The sequence below is a fragment of the Falco punctatus genome (assembly GCF_963210335.1).
Source record: "Falco punctatus genome assembly, chromosome: 13".
In the NCBI taxonomy this organism is placed as follows: domain Eukaryota; kingdom Metazoa; phylum Chordata; class Aves; order Falconiformes; family Falconidae; genus Falco; species Falco punctatus.
The window spans coordinates 13,616,416-13,635,763 of record NC_137593.1 but is presented as its reverse complement, the minus strand read 5'-3'; the positions used below and the strand labels follow the sequence as shown (position 1 = coordinate 13,635,763).

General features: G+C 42.6%; 1 protein-coding gene across 2 annotated transcripts in view; it reads right to left on the bottom strand.

Annotated features, from left to right (window-relative positions):
* The window catches only part of OSTN (osteocrin), a 29,479-nt gene extending 10,500 nt beyond the window's left edge, over positions 1–18,979 (bottom strand). For both annotated transcript variants that reach the window (XM_080410580.1, XM_080410579.1), the window contains exon 1: positions 4,196–18,979. The gene's annotated coding sequence lies outside the window, so the exon portion shown is untranslated. The remainder of the gene's footprint in view (positions 1–4,195) is intronic.
* Positions 18,980–19,348: the final 369 nt, after the last annotated feature.

Genomic DNA, 19,348 nt, shown 5'->3' with positions numbered 1-19,348 from the left:
CAAAGCATGACTATTGCATAAGCACTGGGAAGCTCCTGGCAGTACCTATTAGGACTCCAGTCCTCCTGCTATATAAACACTGGGATGGTACTGGTGAGCCTCCATCACCTGTTAGCCATGAGGATCTCTCATGCAGATTCGAACCAGCTGGGGGAAACCACAGCTGTGTCTGCAAGCCAGTTACTGAGGTATTTTGTTGCTGCTCCAGTGCCACAAAATAGAATATTAATTAAAATACAAATAAATATAAATATATAACATATTAATATAAGATAAATGAAATAAATTCTTATAAAATAAAAAGTACTAATATAAAAACAATGCTTGTGGATAATATTTTGATTATTATCTTAATCAAATGTACCACCAAGTCCTGACACTGGCCTCACTAGCCTTGGATTCGACACCTGATGGGAATTATGATGAATGAGTAGGTTACCAAAAGAACAAACTTACAGATGGCTTGTGTGAAGCTCTGAGAATAAGTCTGCTCCTGCTGAAACAAATTTGCCCTACTTCTATACGTTGTAGGATGGATCCTCTGATCGTATTTGTTAAAACAAAGCCAAAAATACGCCCGTACCAGTTGTTCTAGCATTTTCAGAAACAACTAAGGGACCATGTACATCTCAAGTGTAATTTTCTAGTCATGTAAATATCAAAGAAAAGGGAGAAAAATCAAAACAAGTCCCTTCCTCAGAAAAAAAAAAAAGCAGTGTCCAGAAATAGGTTAGAGTGGTGGCTTTGATCTCATCCCACAGATGAGATACGGAGCACTTCTTACATACTGCTTTCTAAAAAGATACCGAAGGAAGACATTGAAGTATGGGACTTTGGCAAAATGAAATGTAAGCAGTCAGTGTCAGGCACTTCATGTTATTAATAATGTGTTTCCTGGAGTAAATGCACATTTTTTAACAATGCTATATATTCTATTAGATACACATTACAGATACTGTCAACATCTAACAATGTAAATTTCCCTTTATTTTCAATTTCCAAACTATGTAGATAAATAGATGCAGGTAGGTTTCATCTGATGTAACCAGAGATAACTTAAAATTCCGGAACTTATACAAGAGGCATACACCTAGTTATTCTTAGATAATGCCTAGGTATTTCTGCATCCCAAATGAAACATTTTGTCAGACAGTATTTCAACAACAAGGCTGTCTTCTTTCTGAAAATGAAGTTCCTTAAAACTTTCTCCAGAAGACACTTCAGATTAGCCATTGGCTTTCAAAGTCTTCATTTCAATAATTGCATTCACTCTAACAATATGATTTCCAGTGTTTGGTCCTGATGTGTTTTCGTATCACCATGCTAGTCATCTTTGCCTGTGTTTTACTGAAGTATCTATTATAAATGCTGATTCAGGTACTGATAGTTGCACTTTTGGCAGATGCAGATGTGGTCAGAGGATGCTGAAGTATACAACTTTCTACCATCTGTACTCAGATAAAACAGATTCAGTGATGGTTTAGTCCCTGCAGGGCTTGACTAGCCTCCGCACTGACCCTGCCCACAGAAAATGCAACATTTTTGGGAGCAGCACAGAAATCACATGGCTCATATAGAGAAAGGTTGAAAATGTGGCCCTACAGTTCCCTTGCGAGTTTGGAAAGTGTACAAATGAACACAGACTTTTGGGGTACATTTGCTTAATAGACAGAAGGGTGATTTGGGAAAAAATTAACTGACAAAGGTGGACAAACACTTGTGGAATATCAGTCAGTTGTGATCCTTGTCTTTTTATTTCAATAAAGAGCATGAAACCGAACAGCCATGCAGAACAAATGAGGACACTTTTCCTTAGAATGGGCAGGAAGGAGACAGGCTTGACATCTTGCAAAACTGCCTACACTGTGTAATAACCCCATTTTTAGCAACAGATTTTAGAAATTAAAAACCCCGAACTCACATCTATACCATAAAAGTAGGAGACCATGAAGCAAGAGACACAAACAGAAGCAATAAACCCCATCTAGAAGCCTAGGGACTACTAAAAAAGAAGGATGCTATGAAGTGTAAGAAAATGTCTCTTAATAGGAAGAACCTATTTATACTTTTCCTAAGTAAGAAAACTGAGCAAGCTGCAGTATTCCTGGTATGCACAATGGAAAAGAAAACACTATTAGACTATTCTTCATTGCCATCTCTCAACTCTACAGTATTTATATATGTACTGACTGAACACGCCAACTTCTCTTAACATTTCTAACAACTTTACATTTAGCTGTCTTCATCTTTAGCATGAGAACTAAGAACTATTCATTGTTAGAGTGCCATCTTCAGCATTTAAAGTAAAATTAAGAAACCTTTCTATCCATAAGAATTATCAAGAAAGATATTGTATTTTTCTATATTAGAACTATCATCTCCATTCCTAACAGCACTGGAGCGATATGTAAAAGTTCTTCATACCCGGTATGAAAAGTGTATTAGCAGAATACGTTATCAATACAAAAACATAGGCCATTTAAGGTCTAGTAAAAATATCCTGTAAGACATGCCTTCAAGATAAGCTTTTAAGAGACAAGAATGGCATTGGGATGTCTTCACAAGACTCAAATACTGATGCTGATTTACTGGATAAATGCTTAAATATTCTGATCAAAAGATGTTAGTTGAAGGAGAAAACTCTTGGTGAAGATGCACTGCAAATGGAAATTAGAGAGTAATCTGTTGCTCTGGGTTGACTAACATGAAAGGAAAAGCTGCAACCCCTTTCAATCTTTGCCAGGGTCAGGCAAGAGGGCTCTTACAGCCCTCTTGGTTGGTTCAACCAACCTGGTGGTATGGTTCAAATTTTGTAATTTGCTATTTAAGAAGCCTGGAGAGGTACACTTGTCATTCATTTGAAGAGTGAAAATGAAGCCTTAATCTGCTGAAATCAGTGAAATCAGGTATTTATAAATAGTGAAGAACACCTCATCTAGCCAGATAGATTTTTGCAGTTTTCCCATCTTTAACACCACAGATTTGCTTGATTTGGGTTTTGTTTGGGGTTTGGGTTTTTTGTTGGTTTTATTTTTGCCTATTATGCCTCATGATATTCAAAGTATTTTACAAGAAAAGTCGGTTGAGCTGCATTTTCAATACAGAGCTCTTGTGAGCAGAAACAGATAAATGTAATAATTTGCCCCAGGTTTCCTGAGTGAATCAGTGGGCAGGGGCAAAAAATGTCCCCACAGCTTCTCAGCTTTCAGCTCTGCAGTCCCCATGAGAGGGTGGTCATTCCAAGCTGAAAAGACAAGTAAGGAAAGCTAAAGGCACTGTGTGTTTGTGCTTCAAAAATCAGTGGATTCTGGACTTCATTGTAGCCTCTGGACATCTAAACCAAAGGTTATTCACATGTATTTACTTGTACAACTCCAGTCTGGGAGGCAAAAAGAAACATTGAAATAGTTTTGAACTCAGAATGGAGAAATTACAATGGCTATCACTGAATCAGTCTGCCTTCATGTACAGTGGTACAAAGCTGAAGTAGTCAGATCACTGGATAATGCTAATTACTCTGTTAGAATAATCCTGCAAAAACATTCCTACGCTATTATTGCAGGAATGTGGCAGAATCCAGATCAACATTTATCTAATAGGAGATATAATAAAACCCTTTTGCAAATCCATACATTGAATGCTTTCCCTAAATCATTTATCTTGTGTTTTACAATATATTACATGCAGCAAACTTGTCTACCACATACGGTGTTTAGTAATGCAAAGGAACTATTCTGTCATAGCTCTTCAGCTTATTTTAAGAAGTAATATGCATTTGACAATAACATATACAGTGGAAAATCCATAACAATATAAACAGACAGCAGTTTACTGCAAGGCACTGCAAAAGCAGTGAAAGTAACTAGTCATGGTTGTAAAATGCACTGACACATCTTGTTTAAATATTGGCTGATTAACTGAAGGATATAAGTTTCCACTGAATATTACTAGTTCGGTTTTAGTACCAAAAATACTAAGTGATAAGCATCTGGCTATCTTAATCCCAAACTGAAAAAAGAAGCTGTGCTTTTCCCATCAGACATGGGCACGTGTATACCTTGTGCATGCCTGTTAATACAAAAAAAAACTTGAAAAAAAAAATAGAAGGAAGAAAGCACAGAGGGAAGAAAGTTTCCATAAACAGAGCAGAAGACACAAAAGATCCCCAGCCCATCTCTGTCCTCACTCCTCTTACCTTGCATTGGAAACAAGCAATTCCAACCTTAAGGGTCCTGCTATGTTCTTCCCCCTAACTTATCCCTAATGTTCAGCTTTCTTTCAGAGTTTTTATAGTCTCTGCTGTAGGCTACAAACTCCAATCCCTGCCTTTGCTTTCTCTTACATCATTTCTAAAGATTTTCCACTGATCCTTGCCCTAAACCTTTCTCTGTCCTGCACTCTCACACACATACTTGCCTCACATTTGTTACATTTATTGCTCTGATCAAGATGATTAGTTTGTAATTAAAGGTCTAATTTAATTTTTTTGTTGGCTTTTTCCTTTCTTCTTTCAAGATTCAGACAGCCATGGGAGTGAAAAGATTTTCAGCAGCATCACCATTCCTCTAACCTCTCATTTTTGCAAACTGCAGTACAGAAACCTGATGTCCTGAATTTTATTTTATTTTTTAAACTTTATTTCTCAGGAAAAACAGGAATAACTTTAAGAGGACTGCATTAACTTCAGGAAGAAATTAATTAATGCATTTTTAGTAGACCGATACTACTGTAAGGTAAGCATTAGAAAAGGAGTGTGTTTTGTAAAGCAAGTCAGAAGAACTTAAGTCTTTCAAACAGTTCATTTCAGCTTTTGAAATGATTGTGAAGTGTCACCTGTGAAGCTGTCTATCTTCTCTAGGCAGTGCCAGAGGATCTATCTCTTTCCCTGCTTACCTCACTAGAATAAGACTATCTTCTATTTTGCCCCTTTTCTTTAATCTCAGTTTTTAATTGATTCACACAGCAATTGTAGACCCATTTTGGGGTCTAAAATTCCAACCTGTGCAGACTTCTTAGCAGTTAATTCATAGTTACTTTGTTCTCTAAATAAACAGGCATAGTACTTTCTAAAAAGTTTTTACTTTTAACTTGCCAAAGCTCTTCATACAAGTGACGGATAGTAAAAGGAAATTTCAAATGCAGCTCTGAAATAGGTGGGAAAAATATGCCAGCCAGGGAGAAACAGCCTCGATTTCATTATCTGTCTTGATCAGAGTGATTAGAGAGAGAGAAGACTTTAATTGTATTGTAACACAGCTCATTTCCCAGATGAAGACGGCGACAGAATTTTGCAGAGCTGACATCAAGTGCCAAATCAGGATAGTTCGTTGCAAAGCGCTTTTTTGCCACGCTCCCTGACTGAGGGATCAGTGTGGGGGGAAGTCAATGGAGAATGAGAAGCTGGGTTTGATCATGAGCACAACACAAATGTTCGGCCCCAGAGAACAAGGAGAGGCAAAGCAAACTTTTCAGTAGCATCTCCCGGCACGGGCAGATGTGGGAGTACGGCCGAGCGTAGTGCTGCAGAAATAGGCATTAGCCCCATGAGCACCCACACCAGTGTCGGGCTGGGGCAGGCAGTTTGGGACTCCCTTCCACTTCAGGGCACGAGAGAACAGCGGTGGCAGCTGCAGAGGTCCAGAAGAGCTCTGCGGGCGCTCGGGCAGCAGCAGAATCAAAAGGGCAGAGCCAAACAATGCCAGCCGAAACACGGCTGAAAACGCTGCTGCTGGAAGAGAAATGGGCTGTGCTCCATTTTACAGTACTACCTGCATTTAGACGGTGGCTCGCTGCTGGAAGCTCAGGGACACAGAAGTACTTGACTGATGTGTATAAAACACATGCGCAGGATCTCAGGGGAAAAAAGATAATCATGATCTAACTACAAGAAATTATTAGATTTATGGGGTATCTTTGCTACATATGACCTGAGGTGTTGCCAACCAGCTACAGCAGTTCTAGGCGCTCGGTTTCTTTCTCTTTTTTTCTGTTGGAAAGACACAAGGTGGTCCTCATAGGCATTTACTCCCCTCGGAAAGTTTTTACAGGTCCCACCTCAAGCTCTTTAAGCAGGACCTCTGCAGGACTCCCTTCGGTCACCACGTTTGGTGTGGATGAGGCTGGTAGGAGACATGGGCTGTGCCACTGTGAGCGAGCTGACAGCAGACAACTGGATGCTGGTAAGGTAGGTGTTGCAGTATTTCACTACACAGGGCGAAGCTGCAGGATGTCTGGGGCTCAGCTGGCCAAAGCTTAGCACCTTGCAAGAGTGAGTGGGACAGTGGGCTGCAGGAAAAGCAGGAGGAGAAATGCAGCCATATTGTCATCTCCTTTGACTACAAGAGGATGTCTAAGACCTGGGATTAAAACTTGCTTTTAGGCTCTCCACTGATCGGTGATCCTGTAACAAAGCTCCAGCCACTTTTGTACTACCTGGACCTACTGTCAGGTTGTGGCTCTTCCTTTTAGATGACTAATACACATTTCTTACATTTCAAAATAAATTTGTCTCTGTGCTCTTCCTACAAAAGCATGCAATCTGAAAGATTTCAGGAAAGGATGCTGATACACACAATTGTCATCATCTCTGACTGGGAGGTGTGAAAGACTCAGATCTGAGTAATTAGCCATCTTCATGGGCTGCTAGTGACCTTAGAATAGGACATATGCTACCAGCACAGTGTTCTTTTCCAGGGGGGGAGGGAGGGGACACACACAAACAAACAAAAAAATCAAAAGAAGAAAGAAAGAAAGAAAAAAAGAAAGAAAGAAAGAAGAAGAAGAAAAAAAGACTAAAGTGTTAGAGTGCTAACATTTAATTTCCTGCTCTTAAATTGTCTTAGATTTAGCAACAACTCACAGATACCATTTGACACCTTCTGGAGAAGGCTCATAAGGAAGCTTCCCAGATAATGAAAAAGGTGTGTGGTGATTATTTAGCTGGCAGAGTGCCCAAGGAACAGACATCCTCAACACTACTGCGGTTTAATTATACTTACGGTATAATTAAGTTAGGGCAACGAAGTGTTTGGAAAGAACTTTTGTTGTCTTAACCATAAATAAATAAACAAACAAACATAATCTGATTTTCTCAACTATGAAGACCAAAAAACAGGAAATTGGAGATTAAGAACACAAGTCATAAAGCTTTTTGTTCTCTCATCCTAGAGAAAGACAAACCTGTCTCCCTGTTGCTCTCATGCTCTCGCTACTAATTTCTGCAATTCTTTCAACATCAGTTTGCAAATCACTTGATTTGTCTCAATGTTTTCCTTAATTCCTTTGGTAGACAAGTTCTTATTCAAAGAACAAGAGTTAGCAAGGGTTCATTTGTGTAAGTGTTGAGCAATCTTGCTCTTCACCAGCCTTGCCTGTGGAAACTGTATTTGGGTTTGTCAGACCTCATCCTTAAAATTTTAGGAATGACACATGAGTACACGTGCTTGCTAGTTTTGCTGTATCATACATCCAATCTTTTTCTTCTCCCACTTAAACATGCAGCAGTACTGTTACATCACTATGGTCCAAGGCACAGAAATCTCCTCCTTCTATCATTAAGTTGTCCCATGGGAACTCTACCTGCCAGCCTCTTCAAATTACTTCTACAAACGGCTACAAATTAATTCAAAGTCAACCTTTCCACTGACCACTGATTCCTCACATAAGGTTGCACATTTGACACTTATAAATCAACATGAATAGTGTGGAGTCCAGAAGGTGTTACGGCCAAAGCCGTAGACCCATCCTCAGGCATTTCTGATTCAGCTGGCACAGAGTAAAGGCACGTGACATTCTAATTGCTACGATTATTCACAGTTTCACGAAACAGTGAGTGTATCATTAGAAACAGTCTAGTTCTGGGTTTAGGATGGGAAATAAAGACAACATTGAAGTTAGAAAAAGTGGATTTTTTTTTTCCAGGTTTGAAAGTTTTGCCCCAGTATTCTAAGAAATATTCCAAGAACTTTTTTCTTTTCAAATGAAAACTATAACTTTTGTTTATAAAGAGCCGATCTCTGTAAGTTAGGTTCTCAGCTGGCACTGATTCATGCTCGGAGATAAACAACTGACGTATTCCAGATTACGGTGCCTTCAATCTATTTTTATTTCTTGAGACAATAAACTCTTCTGATAAAATTGGCCCAATTCTGACACCAGGTTGAAAATAGATTACCATCCCACCAGATTAGCCAACACCCAGCATTTTATAGCTGCATCACTGGTTCAGAGAGAACACCCAACACTGCTTTCACTACACTTACATTCATATCTTGTCTAAAGAAGGGGAAACATTTTAAAATAACTACCTCAGATTTTCAGTCAATATATAAGGTTGAATTTCAGAAACCAAACTGATTCCCACCTATTTTCATGTAGATATACAGAGCCAGAGAGCAGATGACCCACCGTAAGACAGAACTATGGAAAAGAGACCATGCATTAACAATATGTATGCATGTTTTCCAACTGAAGGTACATTCTACCTTGAAAGAAAAAAAACTACGTTAAGACAGCTACTTTAAAATCTGCAAGCTATCAAAGTAGCTTTTGCTGTGTCACTTCCATTTAAGATGACTCCTTGCAGCTAGATGGATTTTGAGAAGCAAAACCCACAAAGTGAAAGTACCACATAAAACTGAAGACAGTAACATTCTTCAGGAGTGTTAAGCTTCCTACTAACAGTTTCTATATATGTACTTTTAAAAAGTCCTTTGTGCTAGAATTAAGTGCTTCAGATAAGTGCCGGGTCATGACATGAAAGAATCCATAAAAAGCACTCGCAAAACAAAGCAAAAATCCCAAGCCAGGGCAGTTTATTGAAATGCAAGCTTTTTCTGTAACAGTCATGCTATGACGCAGAATAATGTGTTTGGAAATAAAAAGGGCAGTTTATGTTTTGTGCCTGTGTCATTGGCTCCCAGCCCAAGATGCCTGCGAGGAGCGAAGATGGCCAAGAAGAGTGACAGGGCCTTTTGTGCCATGGATGGATAAAGTGGTCCCCAAGCTAATGGATGAGAGGCAATGAAGCCATACAAAGAGGTCTCAAAATACTAAGCAAATAGCACTAATTCTGGGCTGGTATCAGCCTGGTCTTTGCTCAAACTGGCATCACAGAAATAAAAATGAGTAGACTGTGTTTCCATCCCCTCTGGCTACGCTACTTGGAGTCAATGCTAAATATAAAGACAAACTGAGAACCAGCCCCATCTTTCTGCACCAAGAGGGAAGACAGGGAGTGGTGCTGATGTTTTCAGGCTGCCTCCCTTATCAAAGACCTGTCTGCTGATGTCCCCTGTCAGTGAAACGAACTCTTTTTTTCACCCATGAATGCTTGTGGCATGGTACTTAAAGCACAGAGCAACAAAGTGTGCATCTCAGCTGCAGAGCACAAACTTTGGCTCCAGAGCTAATTACAAATGCGGCAATGCAGCACAGCACTGAATGCATAGCAGCAGCTGAAATTCAAAGACATGCTCACGAGAAGAAAAAACTTGTCTGTCCTGAAACTCTGTCTTGGCCTCACACTTTTTTTCACACAACTGATCACCATTTCTGTACAGAGCTGAGAACCACTGGATTTGGTTCATTGGCATCATGAGAAATGATACAGAACAGTTAAAGAAAGCAACTAAGCAGCAAAATTATGACAATGATCTGGGGGAAAAGTGGAAGGTGAGTGATATTCTTCAGTCAGAGTACAGTGGTGTGGGAGCTGGGCAGGGCCACGCAGGACCACTCAGAACATCACAGGATGCCGCAAGAAACACTGCCACTAGTTTCTTACCTGACATGCAGGTAGAGGAAGATGAAGTCATGTGAAAGGTGGGGCTGGGCAGCTGCTTCTCCCTGGAAGCAATTCCTGCACCAAATGATGTTAACAGGGAAGGTACTGTCTCCCCATTCCTAGTAAAGCTGTCCCTGGGATGCTGGCTTGCACAGCGGGACCATTCTGTGCTGGAAGCTAACCAGAGTAAGCTGTTAGTGTAAACCTGGGAGTTCAGAGCAATTGATGCCGACCAATTTGATTCCCTTCCCTGTTTTGCTCTGGTTTAAATGTACTTAGTGATTGGTTCCTGCAAGGAACAGTACAATCAAGTGCTGTTCTAAAAGTGAAGTCTCTGGTACTTCTAAGAATTAAAGATCTCACAACAGTTTGTACATTCGTTGTAATGCTTGAGCAAATTCTGCTATGTTACTTCCTCTATCGCTTCAACTGGACAGAGACCTTCCCTTGTCAGACTCTGCACCCTTCTGCAGTGAAGGTGCAATTTGCTAAACAGCTGCCACATCGCCACCGGATTAATGCAGGATAATCCAGTAATCATGTCCAATTACAGCACAAACATTAATCAGTCGGTCACCGCCCCCTAGAGGCAGCCACGTTGCGGGCAGAGCCGATTTGCGGCAAATGACTATCTGGCAGACTGAGCACTTCGGCATGCAGCCGGAGGAAGGTATTTGCTGATTAGACCCACGTGCTGTTACAGGAACAAATTACCGAGTGCTGATTGTCAGCTCCTCGATTATTCCTTCCCTCTCTTGCCTGCGAGGTCACCCAGCTTGCAGCATTTTGCATTTGCGTATTTTGCAGTCAGGGGACAGATAGATAGACCACTACATGACACAGTTACAATAGAAAGCAGTTAAAAGAACACCCAGACTAAACTCTCTTTTGTTACAGCTTATTTTTCTCAAGCAATGTGCATAAAGCAGTGGCACAACTGCATAGACTGATCATGCCCACACAAAGCTGGATGTGTTGGTGTGACAAAAGCCACAAACCTTTATGTATAAACACAGCCATGCGCGCTCGTTTCTTCCCCTTGACTGGAATAGCTAAGAAGTTTTAAAGGGAAGAATACAAAAAGTAATGAATAGTGAGTAACCCACCACATAATCAAGTGATGAATATCCTGTATCTGGTGTGCAAAGACCTTGTTTGAATGGGTGAGTATTTATTTAAGGAGAAACAATCCTGTGAAGAGACTTAGCACAAGATCCTGGAGGCAGGAATAGCTCATGACCAGGATTCCCCAGACACATCCTCTTTTTTTCCAGCTGGAAATTCTGTCTAGGTGGAATTCAGCGATTTGTCACATTTTCTTCTGGCAGGCTGGCTGGATATGCTGGCTTGCCTGCATATGGAGGGATTCTCCAGGTATCCACTAATATGCATAGACCACGCGCACATGTGCAGCCCCATACCTGAACACATTTCTGTTGGCAACATCCAATCAAAAAGAGCAGACGTCCAGTATCCCAGTAACCATTGTGAACGTTATCCTGGGATTCAGGAGAGCTGTGTGCTGTTACAGAATCACAGCATGGTGGAGGTTGGGAGGAACTTCTGGAGATTGCCTAGTCCAACTCACCTACTCAAAGCACAGTCAACTAAAGCAACTTGGTCAGCGCTGTGGTTGGTCGAGTTTTAAATATCTCCAAGGATGGAAACACCACAACTTCTATAGGCAGCCTGTTCATTGCTCAACGACTCCCACAGTAAAAAAAAAAAATAAAAAAATAAAAAAGAAAAAAAAAAATCAGATGTTTAAAAGGGATTTCCTCTATTCAGGAATTTGCGCCTATTGCTTGTACAAGTACATCTTGTTGTACTTTTACTGGGCATCACTGAAAAGAGTCTGGCTCTGTCTTCTTTGCTTCCCCATCAGTTATTTAGATGCACGGATAAGATAACTTCTGCTATACAACCCCAGCTCTCTCAGCTTCTGCTCATATACATACACACAAGGACATCCTTCCAGCATGTCCACACCTCTCTTGCATTGGAAAGCCTAGCACTCCAGATGCATGCACACACTAATACAACCTTGGATGCTGTTGGCCTTCTTTGCTGCAAGGGCACTGCTCATGATCATGTCTCATGGTCAACTCACCCACCAGGACCCTCGGGTCTTTTCTAAAAGTTGCTTTGAGATACTCAGTTTGTGTAGGTGAATGGGGTTAGTCTCCGCTTCACTTCTGCTTTGTCTAGATGACCTTGGATTCACCTCTCTGAGCCTTACTGTTGGCAGTGTTGATGCTACTGGCCTTTGTAAAGAGAATTCAGACTTTGGTTGTGTGACGGAGGTGTCATTTTCGTTTGACCTTCATAGGTAACTATCTTATCACCCTCTGTCAACATGTGGCTGCTCATATTGATAACATTCACCTCCATGTGGGCTTTTTAGAACAGCCACTATCCTGCTGCCCACATGAGTCAGATTTTATATAATTTTACCTTCTCTGCTACAGTGTCCTTCTTCAGGAGCTTGCACACGCATACACACACATTATTCTACTACACTACAGGTCTAGAAGCTGAGACAGAATACTGAGCACTGTATAGCATTCTATGGCCAGGGGCTATAAAGTCCTATTCAGAACATTATGACATGGAAAATACCCTTTCATCTTACCAGGTTGTTTTTTTTTTTACTCTGTGGCTGTTGTATCCTAGCTTAGCCAAGAAACCAGGGAGAACCCCCGATTTTATTCCCACAGGTAGCGCAGGGCAGTGAAGGTTATCCAGTCCCTTCTGTACCCAACTGAACAATTTGTGCTTCATTAAAGCTGAGAGACTGCCAGCTTCAGAAAACTCAAGGTCCTAACATTGCCTGCTTATTCCTGCTGTGTGCATCCTTGTCCTCTGCATCATGCCAGCCACGTGGCCAGACCCTTCCCCTCTGCAGGCCAAGGTTTGTCTTTCATGAGGATCTCTGCTCTGAAGCAAACAGTATTCCTTTGTGGGTTTCTCTATCCCATCTGAAGTTACAGCGTCCAAGCACTTTGGAAATAAACAATGATTCATATATTTTCACAACACCTTCAGAGGAAAAGAAGCACAATTATCCCCTGCCAAACGTCAAAGCCTAGCTCCAAAAACGCAGGTTTGTCACAGCTCCGCACCATAACTCTTTCTCCAGTCATATGCAGCAGAAAGCAGGCTTGTGCCATGCGCAGCATTAAGTCACTCTAACTATAGGCACTGCTGCTGGCATACTAATGAAGCTGTATAAATCATTATTAATTCATGTGAGCAATGAATCTCTGGGCTTCAGTTACTCACACTGAGCTGGGCTGTGTCCAAAACCCACACACTACCCTCCCGGAGACGTGGCTGCTCTCCAGAGCCTGTTCAGTCCCTCTCCCTACCTGTTCCCTTGCCTTCGCCTCCACATCTCACACAAGGACCTTAGAAGAAGGGACAAAACCACCTTCCTTCCACACGGCTGGCCCGTTTGTCCCAGGTGCGAATCAACTGGGTCACATGCGGGAGGAGGCTGGCCCTCTACCTCTGTAAGGGCAGACATGCCGCATTTGTGCTTACTTTACAATTAGACTTGGAACCCAGGAGCAAGAACGTAATATAGTTCCTTATGTAACCATATATTTATTTTGGTTACGTGCGGCTTCAAGACAAATCTAAAATGGTGCTGGACCGTGCTGCTGCCCTCAAAAGAAGTTTGTCAGCAGAGTAACAATAATGTTCTGCTTCTGGAAATGATGTGCTGGGCTTTATGGTCAGCTTTTCAGTTTGAATGTGTTTTTTCCACTTTGATATTTGAGCCCTCCCCTCAAAGCAAATCCTTCGAGTGTGTACACGGCTCTCCAAGCAATGGTCATGGGAGGACATAGACAAGCGCAAAAAAAGATGCTGACGGCGTCTGAAAATGATTTGCAATCTTGTAGCCGCATGAGCTCAGTCGCATTAACATAGTGATTTAAATACTGTGGATGGCTTTTCTGATGTTCTTTTAGAAATTTCTTATTGGATTTATTAGGCATCCAAAATATATTTCAAACCAACCAACCAGTGGAATGAAACAGAGCAGATAATACTGACTAAGCACTCCAAGCCCTATCTGGCAGCCTCAAATCAAGCACACTGCCACCGAGCACACAACTCCAGTGACCAGACGGGAGAGGATCTGGAACTGGGCTACTGAACTGTACCATGTCACAGAAGCTGGGACATCGCACCACAAGAGGATCCTTCATGAGTCTGAAGCATCCACACTCCCCACAGCCCAACCTCACTGTAGAAAAGCCTGGTTGTCTTTGGCAAAAAATGAGATTGTGAAGTTTTCAGTGCCTTGCACATCAGATGTGCTTAAGGTAAACACAGAAAGAGTGGCTGTTTGGTTTTTTTTTTGTAAATACTGCCGCAAAATTATAAATAACAACATGTAAATAACATGTACATGATAAATAACACAACGAGCATTTTGAACGCAAAGAAGAAGCAGGCTGCTACTAAAAAAGGAACAGACTCTGCAACGCTGCCACAGATACCTTGGCTCTGCACACCCAGGGCGGGCAGAAACCCTCAGCGGTGCTGTGCCATGGCTCCATAGGGCTGGGGGATGCCAGGCTGCTGAGTAGTATGCGGCTGGTTGCACACAGATGTTACTGGGCACACAGTGATGCCACTGGTGTAAGTCCTGCTCTGAGACCTCCAACACTGTCAGGAGTAGGGAGTGCCCATTTCACCGAGAGATTAATTTGGTTCTCATTAGACCGAACAGAAAGCCAACAACCAGAAAAGGCAGCCAGCTACCAGGCAGACCTGGTCTTCCCATCCCAGACATGGGACTGGCTTCTACTCAGCCAGGTTATAAGTGGCATAACTGCTCTCAAGTCAATAGCCCTGATAACGGAGGGTGTTGTCATTGCACTGAAGTCAAGTGGAGCTATCTGTGATGTACACCAGTACAAATGAAACCAAAGCCTGGCTGCACAGACTGAACAGAGAGAAAAACCAGACCTTTCTTCTTCAAGGCTTTTATCACACACAACCACTACCTGAGGCACCTCAGTCCTGCCCTTCTCCCATCCCTTTTTTCCACCTGGTCCTGTAAGTTCCTCAGACCAAAGGCTGCCTTTTATTATTCAGTGTTTTCTCCCCTGCTCCCCTCCATCTCAAGCAGGTCCCTTTGCTGCACAAATAATGCAACACAGCAAGCATAGCCCTCGGGGGATTAACCAGCCAGGGTTAATGAACAACATTTGACACTGAACTGCACACCCTTCCCTTCCCCTGTTGCCTGCACAAGCTCTTGAGACTTCAGGCAGCTGGGCACACCAGCCAGAGACTCTCCAGGTTGTTTTCTGGGAACTATAGGAAACACTCAGTGTCAGAAAAAGGAGTTTAAGCTGAGCGTGCAGCCACATGGTTAGAAAGCAGAGAAACCTCAGCCTGGAGCTGGCAGTGACTGATGACTGTAGGTGCTGCGAGTATTTGCTGCTCCTCACGTTACCCAAATGTCAGGGTTTTAAAGTGATGTTACCACAGGAGTGCGAAGATCTGTGTAAACTGAGATGATAATCACCATGCAAGCAGAGCATGAGCTGTTTGACTGTGCTGAAATTATGTTATTTGGTATTCCTCTAATTTCTCACATGACTTGATACACCAAAAAACCCCACCATATTGTGTTTTATGCTCTGGGTCCATGACAATTGCTTTTCCTGCAGCAGACAATGATTTGTAAAGTGACTTTTCTTATTCCCAAACCACCCAAAATTTTGCAAATTGGTTTCCACGAATTAGAAATGGTTTAGAAATAACCTTGGTTCACGGTCTGGCTCTGTTATGGGGCTTTTGTTGCCATGACAGCTAGCTGGGGGGAAGAGAGTTATTTCTCAATTACTCTGTTTTTACATTAATATTTCTTTCAGAGCAAAACAGCAGTAGAAGTAGTATTATTTCCTTTGCTTGCACTGAAACAGGACTAGTTCCTAGGAACCACAACTTTTTATCATCTGATCATAGACATCCCTGGCCGTTTCATATGGAAGTATGTGTCTCCCCAGCCCCAAGCCCTGGGCTCACTGGGGGTGCAGGGAGCAACCCCTTTTCTCCTCTGTGCTGCCAGCAGGAACTGCCAGCAGAAATATATCACACTTTAGACAGACAGTCTTGCATGGCCAAAACCCTATAGCCCGATATCATAGAATCATAGATTCATAGAAAGGTTTGGGTTGGAAGGGACCTCAAAGATCATCTAATTCCACCCCCCCCTGCCATGGGCAGAGGAAAGGAGAGAACTCGTCCCTGGGTGGGCTTGTGCCATCAAGCTTTCAATTAACAGCCGAACGTGCTAACCAATTGTACCACAAAGACTCCCTAGTTATAATTATCTTTGTAATAAAGAACAATTTTCCTTCCTAAAAACATTGATTCCAAGTAGCAGAGATAACACATAGACCCAGGTGGCCTTTTTCACAACATCAACAATGGTTCAGAAAAATAAGGCTAGGATTTCTCATTTCCTAGGAACCCATCAGCTGTCTATGAAACGGTGATCACTGCTGTTCACCATAGCTTGGGGCTGGATTTGCATCCACAATGCAGAATTTCAAATTGCAATACTTGACTCCCATACCTAACTCAGAAGCACTGATACCCAAAACACAGGTGTTCAAGCTCAGGCAGGTTGACGAGCATCTTCATGTGAAGCTCTACAATACAGATCGATCCAGAGCTGTCCTGTCCCTGTCCAGTTCCGTTAGCCACATTCCCTTTTGAAGGGCACAGAAACCCTGAACAGAAATGACTGAAGGAAGGTCCTCTCAGCCACTGTCATGGTCCCTTTGCTCTTCTTTTTACCTTTCGACTGCTCGTTGCCTCCTAGCATCAGGGTTAGGTTTTGCATCACACTAGAGATGGCAGCAACAGAGAAAGCAGGGAGGTGCTACCTGCCCTATACTGATACAGGTGTGCCATTGCGCTATATGCTGAGCAAATATCTGCAAACAGACCAGTTTAGACTGACAGCTATGACACCTCTGCATTAAGGATTAGATCCGACATTTTCAAAGCTCTTGTTCCAGTAGCAAGGACCCAAATTTAGTGTCTTCCGAGTGCTCTGAGGGCCCAAGCACTAACGTGTCTTCGTCATTTCACCGGGCTCTTCACAATTCAGGAGATCAAATGTGCCATTTTAAGGTTTTTAGAGAAATTGCAGAAGTGATTTAATGGCTCATGGCTTGCTTAAAAATTCTAAAATATTCATCATGAAAAGAAGAATCCAACATCTTACTGGGGGGAGCAGGAAGAAGGGAAGGGAAAAGGTAAACAAACCAGGAGAGGCACAAGACCAAACTGTATTCCAAGCACACACAGTGGAAAACGCAGGCCAGTGCCAGCAGCCTGATAATCCAAATTCTCTTTCTATGCACCGACCTCTTCTGAGAAAAGGAAAGAATTTAAAGGCGCATAAATGATAACTGTACACATTCTGGAAGCAAACCTAAAAGCGCTGCCAGGAAAAATCACCCCTCTTGTTACAAAGCCATTAACACGTTCCCTTCCCCTTCCACCTCGGCAGTAGAGCTCGCACCTACGGAGGGAGAGGGGCAGCGGGAATGCTGCTTGCCGGCCCCGCGCAGCCAGCCCTCGGCACAGCAGGGTGGACATTAAATCTGAGCACCAAGCATGGGCTACGGCATTGGCAGGGTAGAGGTGCTTTAGTGGGAAAAGCCACTGCAACACACCGAATGCAGCAGCCGGATAGGCACAGCAGCTTTCTGGAGAGCAGGTGAAGAGGGCAAGCATTGCACCCATGGGAATTCCCAGTGGACAAGGTGCAGGTCACTTGCTCCTTCCCCCTCCCACAGTGAACAACAAGCACTGCTTTAGGTACTGCCCTCCAAGGAGCTGGGAACTAAGCAAACTGTCCTAAATGCTTCTAAATGCTTTTTTTAAAAATCACAAGCTTCACCCCTTTTGCACGCTCCAGATGGCTGTAGCAGCAATAGGTTCACCAAAATACTGGCAGCTAGATCCACAGATAATATAAACCTGTACAGGGTTTATTTTTCCTTACTCTTCATTCAGCTATATCCCCACACACTTAGTCTGCATTATACATCTTCTTTCATGCTGTTCAACACCTCCTCTTGGCCCCAGTGAAATGGAAGTCATGTTCATTTTGCACACCCGCTTTATACCACTTTTGTTTAGACATTTTTTCTGGCCAGTTTACACACTACACTAGGTCTGACTTGCACAGATCAAAAGGATTGTGAAATCTGTCCCCACATTTTCCAATGAAGAATATTCTTGCCTGCCCCACCTTTGCATTTGTATCCATTTGGCACAGTTGTTGCAGGCTTGAGGTAGTGTTAGTATTACGAGCAATAAACTAAATGTTCTTTAGTACTGATGAATACCCCGAGAAATTCACTAAAATCAATGGAGATATTCCAGATGAGGGAGGTATATGGCTCAACAAAAATAATGGAACAGAAAACACCCACAGATGCAGAAGAAGATGTTGTCCAGATGGTGAAGCTAGCCTGGTGTCTGTCATGAACACATCCCTTAACACCCATGCAAAAACCTTTTGCACTGCAGCTTTAGCCCATGACACTTATCTCCCTGTCACTGGCCCAAAACTGCTGACTTTGTTGGCTTATGCTGACTTTCACTGGGCAAAAACTTAACCACTGATATTACCTAGAAAACACGTTGGGAGGGATGTTCAGGGTACTCTGAGTACCACTGCTGGTGCGCTCCGGAGCGAATCCCGCCAGCAGGGTCACAGAGCTGGGCTGAGGGGTGAGGCTTGGGGCAGGAAAACTGGGGCTGATCCTGCTGCACTGGGACAGGGTGAAGGACACACGAGGAAAAATAAACACAAGGTGAAGGAGAAACTAGCAAAATAAGTAAAAGGTTTCTTTTATCACACAGTGTTGTTTTGGCATTACAGCCTCTCTGTTCTCAGTAGCATTTACTTTGGTGTAACTGAAATGAAGATGTGGTCCAGGAGAATTAAGAGGACTGAGACCAGCTGAAATCAGAGGAAACACTGCTTTGCTCCACCAGCTGAAGCAAGTTTCCAGTGGGGCAAGTCAGCACAAATACCCTGAAACTGGAAACAAATCCCTGGACAGAGCTGCATAGATTTTCACAATAACTTTAAATCAACTAAACTTTCCAGCAGCTGAGAATTGGGCCAAAAACCTTGGCTGGAGCTGAGCTGACCTGTGTCAGGCTGGGATCCCTCCTTACAAATAGTCCTCTGCAAATCCTGAATGGAGTACTAGAACCACCTGTGCTGAGTGTGATAGGTAAGCTGCTGCTGGGACAGAGCCTGAAGTCAAGCCAATAGTTCCAAACAGAAACCAGAAATTTGGCTACAGCTGCAAAAGAAACAGTAGGTCAAGTTGGGCATGTAACCATCAGCTCTCTTTGGACAAGTGCACCTGGACTCGAGAGGTTAGCTGGTGGGCTCTCCCATTTCTTCGGGGAACAAACACCTGCATTTCATGTGCACGCTTTGCTCAGATGTGCCTATCAGAACATTAATCCAGAAAACCAGAAAAATGAAAAGCCCAAGTCACC